Source organism: Cervus elaphus, chromosome 1 (assembly GCF_910594005.1).
Source record: "Cervus elaphus chromosome 1, mCerEla1.1, whole genome shotgun sequence".
NCBI classification, from domain to species: domain Eukaryota; kingdom Metazoa; phylum Chordata; class Mammalia; order Artiodactyla; family Cervidae; genus Cervus; species Cervus elaphus.
In genome coordinates this window covers 67,625,841-67,637,441 of record NC_057815.1, presented here as the reverse complement: position 1 = coordinate 67,637,441, position 11,601 = coordinate 67,625,841, and the positions used below count along the sequence as shown (strand labels likewise).

The 11,601-nt window shown below is 43.5% G+C and overlaps 1 pseudogene; it reads left to right on the top strand.

The window, feature by feature from the left end:
- The first annotated feature begins 10,253 nt into the window (after positions 1-10,253).
- Positions 10,254-11,601, top strand: LOC122702470 (annotated as a pseudogene).

Sequence of the window (11,601 nt, the reverse complement as noted above, 5' to 3'; positions counted from 1 at the left end):
ACGTGGTCTCTTCTGTTCTCTGCCGTGCTTCCTGGTGTTTTTGCTTCATCCTGTCACTCCAGTCCAGCTTCCTCTGTTTCCCAGGCCATGTGGTAGAAGATGGCTTCTGCTGCTGTTAGCCATGTATGTTGGAGTAGAGTCAAGGAAAATCCCCAGGTTTCTGAATGCTAGAGGTATTGCTGGAACAGAGAACACTGGATGATGACCAAGTTTGGAGAGGATGATAACGAGTTTAGTTTTTGATGAATCAAGGTTGAGATACTTGTGGACGATGCATATGAAGAGGCCCAGTTGGGTCTGTGGATCCCGAGCACAGCTGTCATGAGTGACAGTTTATGTCTGGAAGCCCAAAGAGAGAAGGGGAGGGCAGAGGGCTGATAAGTGTGAGGTGCAGGCCAAGGAGACCGAGACGCAGTCTAGGCAGAGATGTAGCACGGTACCCAGAATGAGACAATACGCCGATCTCATTCACTCTTCTGGCTGCAAAGCAAGGTAGGTTTATTTTACAGATGAAAAGACTGGCCTGGGAGGCTGAGTGACTTCTATGAGGTCATGCACTTAGGGGCAGAGTCAGTCCCTGGCTTCTCAGCTGGGTCTTTGCGCTCTCACACCGCTCTCGCTGAAGGGTGAGCAGGGAGAGCCAAGGAGGTCGCCGGGCCTGTGGAACTGGGGCAGGCCCCTGCTGCGGGTTCCTGACTCTCCTTCCTTCCTGGTCAGAGCCCACCTCCGGTTTCCCACCGGGGCCCTTCCTCAAGGAAGGAAGCTTGGCATACGAAGGAGGGTAGTTAACACCCTGGCTTTCCCACCTCCAAAAAGTCTCTTCTTGTTTATGCAGAGTCTTTTCCTCACAAATAAACAAACTGTCCAGGGTCTGGTAAACGAGTGTTAAGTGCGAGGACGTGACCAACTGCAGTGACTTTTCCAGCATCTTGTTCCTCAGCGAGGCTGGCAGGAAACCAAACAGGACCTGCTCTGGCAGCGTGACCAGGTGCACCTCGATTCATGAAAAAAACCTCTTTCTGAAAACCTCTATGGAAATCAGATATTTGCCATCAAAATGTAATTTTTTTCCACTAAATTGTAATTTACATATTATCACACCATATTATAATATCTATACAGTTCTAAAACACCCTTTCCATTTGTGTGTGTTTCCAGTACTTGATCATAAGCCGACATCTTTTATTATTCTAGCCCATTATTCTGCCTTATAATTCTATTATTATAAAATATTATGTGGATAAAATTTTGTGTACTCTTTTTTTTTTTCTTTTATTTTTATTAGTTGGAGGCTAATTACTTTACAATATTGTAGTGGATTTTGTCATACATTGACGTGAATCAGCCATGGATTTACATGTATTCCCCATCCCGATCCCCCCTCCCACCTCCCTCTCCACCCGATTCCTCTGGGTCTTCCCAGTGCACCAGGCCTGAGCACTTGTCTCATGCATCCAACCTGGGCTGGTGACCCTATATGCAAAACAGAAAATTTTGTATACTCTTTTAAACCAAACATTTTCCCACTTTGCCAGATAGTTTTTATATTTTTAATGTCTTAATCTTATTTTTATTTCTTTTAAAACAAATCTTCTAAAAAATATATTGGGAATGCATGCACATGGAATAAAATTTAAAAGGTACAAGCAGGCTTTCCTTCTGGTTCAGTGGTTAAGGCTCCAAGTTCTCAATGCAGGGGGCACGGATTTGATCCCTGGTCAGGGAACTGAGATTCCCACATGCTGCATGGGCAGCCAGATAAATAAAAGGTACAAAATGCTACTACTGAATTGTAAGTCTTACTCCTATGCCTTTTCCCTGTAAACCCAGGCCCTTTCCTAGAGGCTTAAATGAAGGTAAATGTTTCATTTTTATTCTTCACATGTATTTTATACATATCTAGGCATACATGCATTTTCACGTGGTAGCATACTATACACACATCCCTGTACTTTGGAGATTGCATCAGGTCAGTATATAAAGAATATCCTCATTTTAAAAATGACTATGGAGTATTCCATTCAGTGGATTTATCATGACTTATTTATCTAATCCCGCATTAACGATGTTTCAGTTCAATTCAGTCACTCAGTCATGTCCGACTTTTTGCGACCCCATGAATCGCAGCACGCCAGGCCTCCCTGTCCATCACCAACTCCTGGAGTTTACTCAGACTCATGTCCATCCAGTCGGTGATGCCATCCAGCCATCTCATCCTCTGTTGTCCCCTTCTCCTCCTGCCCCCAATCCCCTCCCAGCATCAGGGTCTTTTCCAATGAATCAGCTCTTCGCATGAGGTGGCCAAAGTATTGGAGTTTCAGCTTCAGCATCAGTCCTTCCAATGAACACACAGGACTGATCTCCTTTTAGATTATCACTAATTCTTTCTTTTACAACTAAAGCTAGAGTGAGAATCCAGGACTTCCTTGGTGGTCCAATGGCTAAGACTCTGAGCTCCCAATGCAGGGGGCCTGGGTTTGATCCCTAGTTAGGGAACTAGCTCCCACATGCCACAGAAAAGATCTCGCATGCCACAATGAAGATCAGAGATGCCATGTGCCACAACTAAGACCTGGTGCAGCCAAATAAAAATAAGTGTATGTGTGTCTGTTTGTATATCTGCATTTTGTAACACATGTGGTGAGCACAGAGTTTGCATTTCTAGAAGTGATTTTCTGAGTCAAAGGATATGTGCATTTTTATTAGATATTGTCATATTGCCTTCCATAAAACTTGCTAATTTATATCCCTATCAGCAATGTACAATGCCTGTTGTATTTGAATTTTAACTGTTTTAGCATCTTAGAGTTTTTCATCATTGAAGCTTTTTATCATAAAATCTTTCCAATGTACAGCAGTGAATCCCATGTACCCATCATTTAGGTAAAACAATCAACTCATGACCAGTCTTAGCTTATCTAAACCTGGGCCCATTTCCTGCCTCCTCCCTGGATTATTGTGAAGCAAATCACAGATACCATATTATTTCATGAATAAATATTTCAGTATGTATTCTCAAAAGATAAGGACTCAAAATATAACCACAATATATTAACACATATAAAAAATATATCTTCAATATCAACAAATATTCAATTAATACCCATATTTCTCTCTCTTCACCCCTCCCTCTTCCTATAGCTGATTTGTTCAAACCAGAATTGAAACAAAGTCTGCAAACTGAATTTGGTTCATAAGGCTCATAAATGTCTCTTAAGTCTCCTTTCACCTATAGGTTCCTCCACCCTCTTTTGAAAATCTTTTCCTCCTGTATTTCCTGAAGATTAAAAAGTAGATCCTGATATTTGGTCTGATTCAGATATGATTTTTTTTCTTTTTTTAGCAAGCCTGCTTCATAGGTGATGGTGTGTTTTTACATCAAGTGGCACACAGGATCTGTTTTGGGGTTTAATTTTTTTTCCCTCTTTTTTTATGATGGCTTGACCCTAGATCTATTATTTTAGTGAAAGTAAAAGTCACTCAGATGTGTCTGACACTTTGAGACCCCATGGACTATACAGTCCATGGAATTCTCCAGGCCAGAATACTGAAGTGGGTAGCCTTTCCCTCCTCCAGGAGATCTTCCCAACCCCTGATTCTATCATTCCTTCTTCATTTACCAGTAGGAATATGTTTATAGAACTGGCAGCTTCAGAAGAACTCAATATGACCTGTAGCATTAGTGTTATCAATATTAGCATTTTATTAGCTTATTGTTTTGTCCATTTTCATTAAAATGTGTACTTAAACACTGTATGAAAGAGTAGCTTTTACAGCTGCCTTGAAGTTTAAACTGAGTTTAAATGTGAAACATATTTAGATTATTAGCACTGAGTACTTCCTTTAAAAAGGGGGTTCATACATCATTCAAATTCAAGAGACACTAGCATAAGGCTACAGTGTTACATTTTTTCAATTTACCTAAACTGTGAGCTTTTTTAAGCCGGAGACTGTTTCTTTGTTTTGTTTTGTCTTTGTATCCTAGCATGTGAAAGGAAACAGTGGTTCAATGACTTGTAATTATGAGGAATTCCCTGTAGACTCCCCTTCAGTCCTTCCGTTGACAGACGTCAGTGTCTATTCTATGAAGTGGTCATCCCAGCCCAACTCACACAGTCCCAGATGTAGAGCATTCTTTATAGTTCTAATTGTTAGAAAGTTTCCTCATTCCAAACTGAAACCTTCCCCCAAGCGTCATAATTCTGCCCTCCTGCAAGTCCTCTTCTGAGAGCCCTTCTCTAGCCTCACCCTGCACCCCCGTCACTTGTTTCCAAGTCTGAGCCTGTCCAGACTGTGAGCTCCCCAGGCAGGGACTATAGCTGTATCACCCATGGCCCCTCAGGACCAGCCCAAGGCCTCACATGCAGATGCCCAGTAATGCCTGTTGAGTCAGCAGATGAGCTCTATCCTAAGAGCAGTCTCATCTTCTCATTACATGTTCCTGATTTTTCTGCTCTTCATAAAATGTGACCTCCAGACTCTACCCAACTGCCCTCATCTCAACAGACTCAACTTGGCTAACATGCCCTTAACCTGTGTTGCTTGAAGATAACACTCCTGGTGTGGTCTGGCCAGTGCATGGTGTGTTACTGGGGACATGGAGATATATCAGACTTGGTTCCTGTCTTCAAGCAGTGTCACTGGGGACTGAGGACTTGGAGACACATCAGACATGACTCCTGTCTTCAAGCAGCTCACAGCTTTGTGGAGGAGACACACCAGTAAAGAAAGTTCACAGCAACCGGTTATAAGGACCATGAGAGAAGTTTGCATGGATACTGTGGAACACAGAAGTGAGTAATCTTAACAGGGAACAGGGGAAGAAAAGGCTCAAGTGACTCCTAGGTTGTAAGTAAGAGAAAAATCTAGCTCTAACTCAATGAAAAACAGTATCCTAGATCTGGTAACTAAAGAGTCTGGGGATAGACATTAGCACAGATTCATCCCTGGGGTGGGAAATAGCAAGACACTCCAGTATTCTTGCCTGGGAAATCCCATGGACAGAGGTGGGAGCCGGTCAGGCTTTCTTCACCCTTTTCTTCACTTTCTTCACCTTCTCTTTCACCCATTGCCCAGAGGAGACTGAAAAGGAATGGGAGGATCCCACCCTGACTGTTGCCACTGCCCCTGCTTGCTCCTCCCACTTGCCCCGCCAAATGCTCACATACCTTCACCTATCAAGGGCCTCACCTCCTTGCTCTTGAGTTTCCATCTGGGTTGGTGCATAAAGAGGTGCCATAGGGTGGGAAGAGACAGAATGGAGGGAACGGAGAGGGGGTTCCTACATGACATCACAGTCCTACCCTGGCTACCCTCCTTGGGTTCCAGTAAACCCACCCCACCCTGGCCCTCCAAACCTAGCAATGCTTTCCCTCCTCACTGTTGCTATCAGACCTGCTTCCATTCCCTGTCAATTTCCTAAATCCGCCTTCATGCTATCTTCAGAGCATCTAGTTGCAGGGTGCCATCTGACTCCTGCCAGAATGCTGACTTATACACAGCCCTGATTTGCAGAGGCTGGACTGGGAGCATGCTATGCCCTGTGAGATGTTGGGTGCCGGCAAGGAGTTCCTGTTATTCAGCTCAATATCACCCCTTTAGCTCAACCCATATGGGCACAGGGCTATACTAAGCACTAACTTTCCAGCCATTACTTAATCATTACAGCAAATAATAAACCCACAAAGTTGTATTGCTGACTAGTGTTTTGAGAAGAAGAAATTGGCTCAGATGAAGATTCGCCCAAGTCCATACAGTTAGTTGAACTTTAAGTCTGGACTTCAAAGACCGTACAATAAACAGCACTCCTATTGTAGGGGAAGGCATCTCTTTCCACTGACTTTATTCACAGAATATAGTGTATACATGGAACTGCAGGCAGACCATCTTGTTACCACAAAGTGGGATCCTTCCTGAACACGGAGCATCAGTGACAAAAGCAGAGCCCAAAGATGCAAAAAGACCGATTCCTGAAAACACCATCTGACCTTCTGTATCCAGCTATGCCTGAAGCTACATTTGTCAGGATATTAAAATTTTGTGCCATTTGCTCGGTCATGACCAACTCTTTGCGGTCCCATGGATTGCAGCCTGCCAGTTTCCTCTGTATGTGGGATTTTTCAGGCAAGAATGCTGGAGTGGGTTGCCATTTCCTCCTCCAGTGGATCTTTCTGACCCAGGGATTAAATCAATGTCCCCTGCATCTCTTGCACTGGCAGGCAGATTCTTTACCACTTATGAACTGATAAATTCCCTTTCCTACTTAAGTCGGTTTGCACTGGGTTTTGTGTCTGTTACAGCTAAGATTCCTAATTGATACACCTACCTCCTCTATAAACTTTAGTCCTCACTGAACCCACATTCTTCTGCATTCACATAGCCCTTATTGTTTACACCATTCAAAAGTCCATATTTATACAACCATGAGCACACGTGCCCTTTTAATTTTTAAAAAAAATTTTGCCCATGTTGCATGACTTGCAGGATCTTAGTTCCTTGACCAGGGATTGATCCTATGCCCTTGGCAATGAGAGCAAGGATTCCTAACCACTGGACCGCCAGGAAATTCCCAATAGTTATTCTTAATGAAACACTTTCTGTGTGCCAGGTACCAGGTGAAGTGCTTTAAATATAATATCTTACTGTAATCCACACAACTATAAGATGTAGTTGTTTTTATACCCATTCTACAGATTAGGGAAACTAAGACTCAGAGGGGTTAAGCTCTTACAGCTGATATTAAAAATTGGCAAGGCTAGAATTCAAACCCAGCTCCACTGGACCCCAGAAGCTGTGTTTTTCACCACTGTTCTACCTTGCCGGCCAGGACCCAGCTTGTGTGAGGGTGAAGTGGAGAGAAGAGGCCACTGAGATGTTCAGTCTCCTGACACCGCACCTTGCTCCACCTCCTCCAGAGCTCTTTTCACTGCTTTTTGCTGCCTGCAGCGGCAGGAGAATAGTTAAGCTCAGAAGAAGGAGACAGGGACTTCCCTGGTTGTCTAATGGCTAAGACGCCACAGTCCCAAAGCAGGGGGCCCAGGTTCGACCCCTGGTCAGGGAACTAGATCCAACACACTGCAACTAAAGATCCTGCTTGCTGAATCCAAGACCTGGTGCAGCTAAATATATACATATATATTTATTGGGGGAAAAAAAAATAATGAGAAGACAAGTGTTCTGCAGGTTAAACTGACAGGCCAAAGTGAGACAAGATTGCGGAAGCACAGACACAGGCTCCTGATGAGTAATGGAATAAAATAACTTGATGTGACGGTTAAACTTCCTCTGTGATTCATGCTGTATTTTCCTTGGTAACTCAGGCTTCTGAGACCGTTGACGACGGATATCATCCATGCTCATCCTCCCTCCCAATGCTTGTCCCCCACTCCTAGATAGACACTGAGTTATATCCTGGGTATTCCATGGTGAAAAAGACATACCTGGTCTGTGTTCTTATAGTGCTTACAATCTAAGCACTTACATTGTAAGTGCTTATAATCCTGCTACAATCTAGCAGGAAAGGCAGACCCCAAATCAGTACACAAAAGTGAAAATAGTGAAGTCACTCAGTTGTGTTCAACTCTTTGCGACCCCATGGACTATAGTCCCCCAGGCTCCTCTGTCCATGGGATTCTCAGGCAAGAATACTAGAGTGGGTTGCCATTTCCTTCTCCAGGGGATCTTCCCAATCCAGGGATTGAACCCAGGTCTACAGCACTGCAGGCAGATTATTTACTGTCTGAGCCATCAGGGAAGTCAAATCAGTACATAGATAAATAGAAAACTGGGTTGAGTCCTATGAACAAAACAAACAGGGCACTGCATGGATGATAGTTCCATTGACCAAGAGATAGAAGACTCAAGGGAGCCAAGGAAGAAGTCACAAGTTCCAGTCCCAAAATGTTATCCAAACAGAGATTTCAAGTAGCTAGTTACATGTAAGAGTCTAGCATTCAGAGGAGAGAGGTCTGGCCAAGAGGTTGAAAGAGCATCAGCTCCTCTCAGGTTCTAGCCCTTCCTGGAAGCTTTCCCTGATAACATAATTCTGAGTGATCTTTCTCTTCATTACTTTTATTCATTCATTTATCAACAAGTTCTCAGTAAGGTCTACTCTGTGCAGACTCCGTGTTAGCTTAGTACCCTTAAGGAGCTTATATTCTAGGTGTGGAGTCAATAATAAAGTAGGCAATTATAAGTGCTGTGTTCAAGGGAAGTGCAGGGGGCTGTAGGAGAATGGCCTTCTGCATCAGCCAGGTCCAGGAGGAAGCAGATGGCCTTTTCGTGTCAGTAATTTGAGGAGGCCCTATTCAAACAGGTGGGCAGGGAGTAGGGAAACCAAAAAAGGTTGAGAAGCACCCTGGATCTTGAAACATTTGGACATCACTACCACCCAAGGCCTGAAGGGGAGCAGGAAGGAGGTGATAACAGGAATTCAGAGAAGAAAAGAGTACTGAGATAGGACTGACCGACAGGAGCTGTGACCTTCACTTGAGGGATGCAGCAAGAACAGTAGCCATATATATCCCATCACTTTATGGCAAATAGATAGAGGAAAAGTGGAAACAGTGACAGACTTTATTTTCTGGGGCTCCAAAGTCACTGCAAACAGTGACTGCAGCCACAAAATTAAAAGACGCTTGCTCCTTGAAAGGAAAGCTATGACAGACCTAGACAGCGTGTTAAAAAGCAGAGACATCACTTTGCCGACAGAGGTCTGTGTAGTCAAAGCTATAGTTTTTCCAGTAGTCATGTATGGATGTGAGAGCTAGACCATGAAGGCTGAACGCCAACAAATTGATGCTTTCAAATTGTGGTGTTGGAGAAGACTCTTGAGAGTCTCTTGAACTGTCAGAAGATCAAACCAGTCAATCCTACAGGAAATAAACCCCGAATATTCATTGGAAGGACCGATGCCAAAGCAGAAGGTCCGGTATTTTGGCTACCTGATACGAAGAGCCAACTCACTGGAAAATACCCTGATGCTGGGAAAGATTGAGGGCAGAAGGAGAGGGGGACAACAGAGGATGAGATGGTTGGCTGGCATCACCGAATCTATTTCAGAAGATGGTGAAGGACAGGGAAGCCTGATATGCTGCAATCCATGGGGTGGCAAAGCATTGGACATGACTTAGTGACTGAACAACAATATACATATAAATATATATGTGTGTTTGTGTGTGTGTGTATGTATATATACATATGTGTATGTATGTATATATATAAATTTTTTATTTTTTGGCCACATGCAGGATCTGTTACCCAATCAAGGATCAAACCTGTGCCCCCTGCAGTGGAAGCATGGGTTCTTAACCACTGGACCACCACGAAAATCCCTATTTTTTAAAGTTAAGTGTTGATAGATGAGATGATGTTAGGTGTTATTGGAAAGCAAGGCAGGAAAGGGCTTTGGGGAGGGCAGGAAAAGGGCAGGATTTGAATTTGTAAATAGATGGTCAGGGAAGGCCTTGCTAAGAAGGTGGCATTTAAACAAAGACTTGAAGGAGGTGTATCTCTAGATGAGTCTTCAGGTGGCCCACTCCACTCCCTCACCCTCCCTGTTTCAAGGTCCAGGCCTTGTCCCCAACCTCTCTGGATTACAGAGTTCCCTGAAAGTCCTCAGATTTGTCCAGAATAGGACTTCTGTTTCATTATTCCTTTTCTCATCTAATAATAATGGAAGCTGCCATTTATTAAGCATGGGCATCATACTGTTGGCATGTTACACATTGGGTCATCTAAGCCTCATGGTAAGACTGAAAGTCACAGATGGGGAAATGAGGCAGTCTAGCCCACTTTCCATTGGCCCTTTGGCCAGCTGCTTTCCCTGACAGGGTTCCTGCCCCATCCTCACTCCAAAGGAAGTGGAAGATAGACCTAAAGTTTTTGAAGAACTGAAAAAAGGAACAAAGCATGTACTTGATGTCTCCATTGGGCACAAGGACCGAAGGGTCCTTAGAAGGCAGTATTTGTTAAAATGTGAGACTATCCTAACACTCAGAGCTCAGATCCCTTGGAAGCAATGAGCTCCTAGTCACTAGAGGTGTGCAAGAGAAGCTGATCAATCTGTTGTCAAAAATTAAGTCTAGCCCATTCCCCAGCTGCCAGTTTCACACTCCCCAAGGGCTGGGGGCATGTGCGTCACTCTCTCTGCCCTGTGAAGGGTGTGCCTCCTGCAGCTAAGAGCCTCGGAGCCACTGCCCTCATTTTCTCTTGTTGTCTTGAATGTAGTCCAAGGGAGGTACCCTGCAACCAGCATGCTGAGTGCCAGGAAAGACCAGGAGATGGAATTGGAGGCACCATGTTCTATTTATGAAGGAGATGAAAAGTTTCCAGGAATTAAGTCCAGTTTCATTTCAGTACAGGATAGAAGAAAACGGTGATTCCAAAGCCTTTTTAACAGAGCTTTCTTGGACAAAACAAATCCTCAAACACCCCCAATCATGTCTATGAACGCATCTTTTAATACCATATCATCAGGTATAAAGCAGAATTTATCAGCCAAGTTACAGGAAGCAGTGAATGTTAATCTCAGGACCACCATGAACTACATGTTGTTTGAATACACCAAGAATAATAAAGAGCAGTTTATGGAGAATCACCTTCCCCATTAATTCTACCACATCCAAAAGCAATAACATCTTGGTTGAAAATCCTAACACAGCCCATCAAGTGAGGAAAAAAGATAAAGAAAAGAATGACTTTCAAAAGCCCAGAGGGAACTACATCCAATCTCTTGGGATAAACTATAATGGAAAAGAATATAAAAAAGAATGTACATATGTGCATAACTAAGTCACTTTGGTATACAGCCGAAATTAGCACAACATTGTAAATCAAGTATACCTCAATTAAAAAAAAATAGTGAATAAAAAACAGAAGTCCAGAAACATAAGTTAGCAGATAAAACAAACCATAAAGGAGAACTTCCTCAAGGGTGGAATTGGATTGATATAGGAAGAAAAGTTATGACCAACATAGACAGCATATTAAAAAGCAGAGACATTACTTTGCCAACAAAGGTCTGTCTAGTCAAAGCTATGGTTTTCCCAGTAGTCATGTATGGATGTGAGAGTTGGACTATAACGAAAGCTGAGCACAGAAGAAATGATGCTTTTGAAGTGTGGTGTTGTAGAAGACTCTTGAGAGTCCCTTGGACTGCAAGGAGAGCCAACCAGTCCATCCTAAAGGAGATCAGTCCTGAATGTTCATTGGAGGGACTGATGCTGAAGCTGTAACTCCAATACTTTGGCCACCTGAGGGGAAGAACTGACTCCTTGGAAAAGACCCTGATGCTGGGAAAGATTGAAGGTGGGAGGAGAAGGGGACGACAGAGGATGAGATGATTGGATGGCATCACCGACTCAATGGACAAGAGTTTGAGTAAACTCTGGGAGCTGGTGATGGACAGGGAGGCCAGGCGTGCTACAGTTCATGGGGTCGCAAAGAGCTGAACACGACTGAGCGACTGAACTGAACTGAACTGAGTCAAACAAAACTGGCTCTGCAGGTGATGAACGGCACTTGGAATTTGAGGCATGGGAAGAGTATCCTTTAAAACATAAACTGCTTTCAAAATCTTTTATTACTCTTTTCTAGGACTGA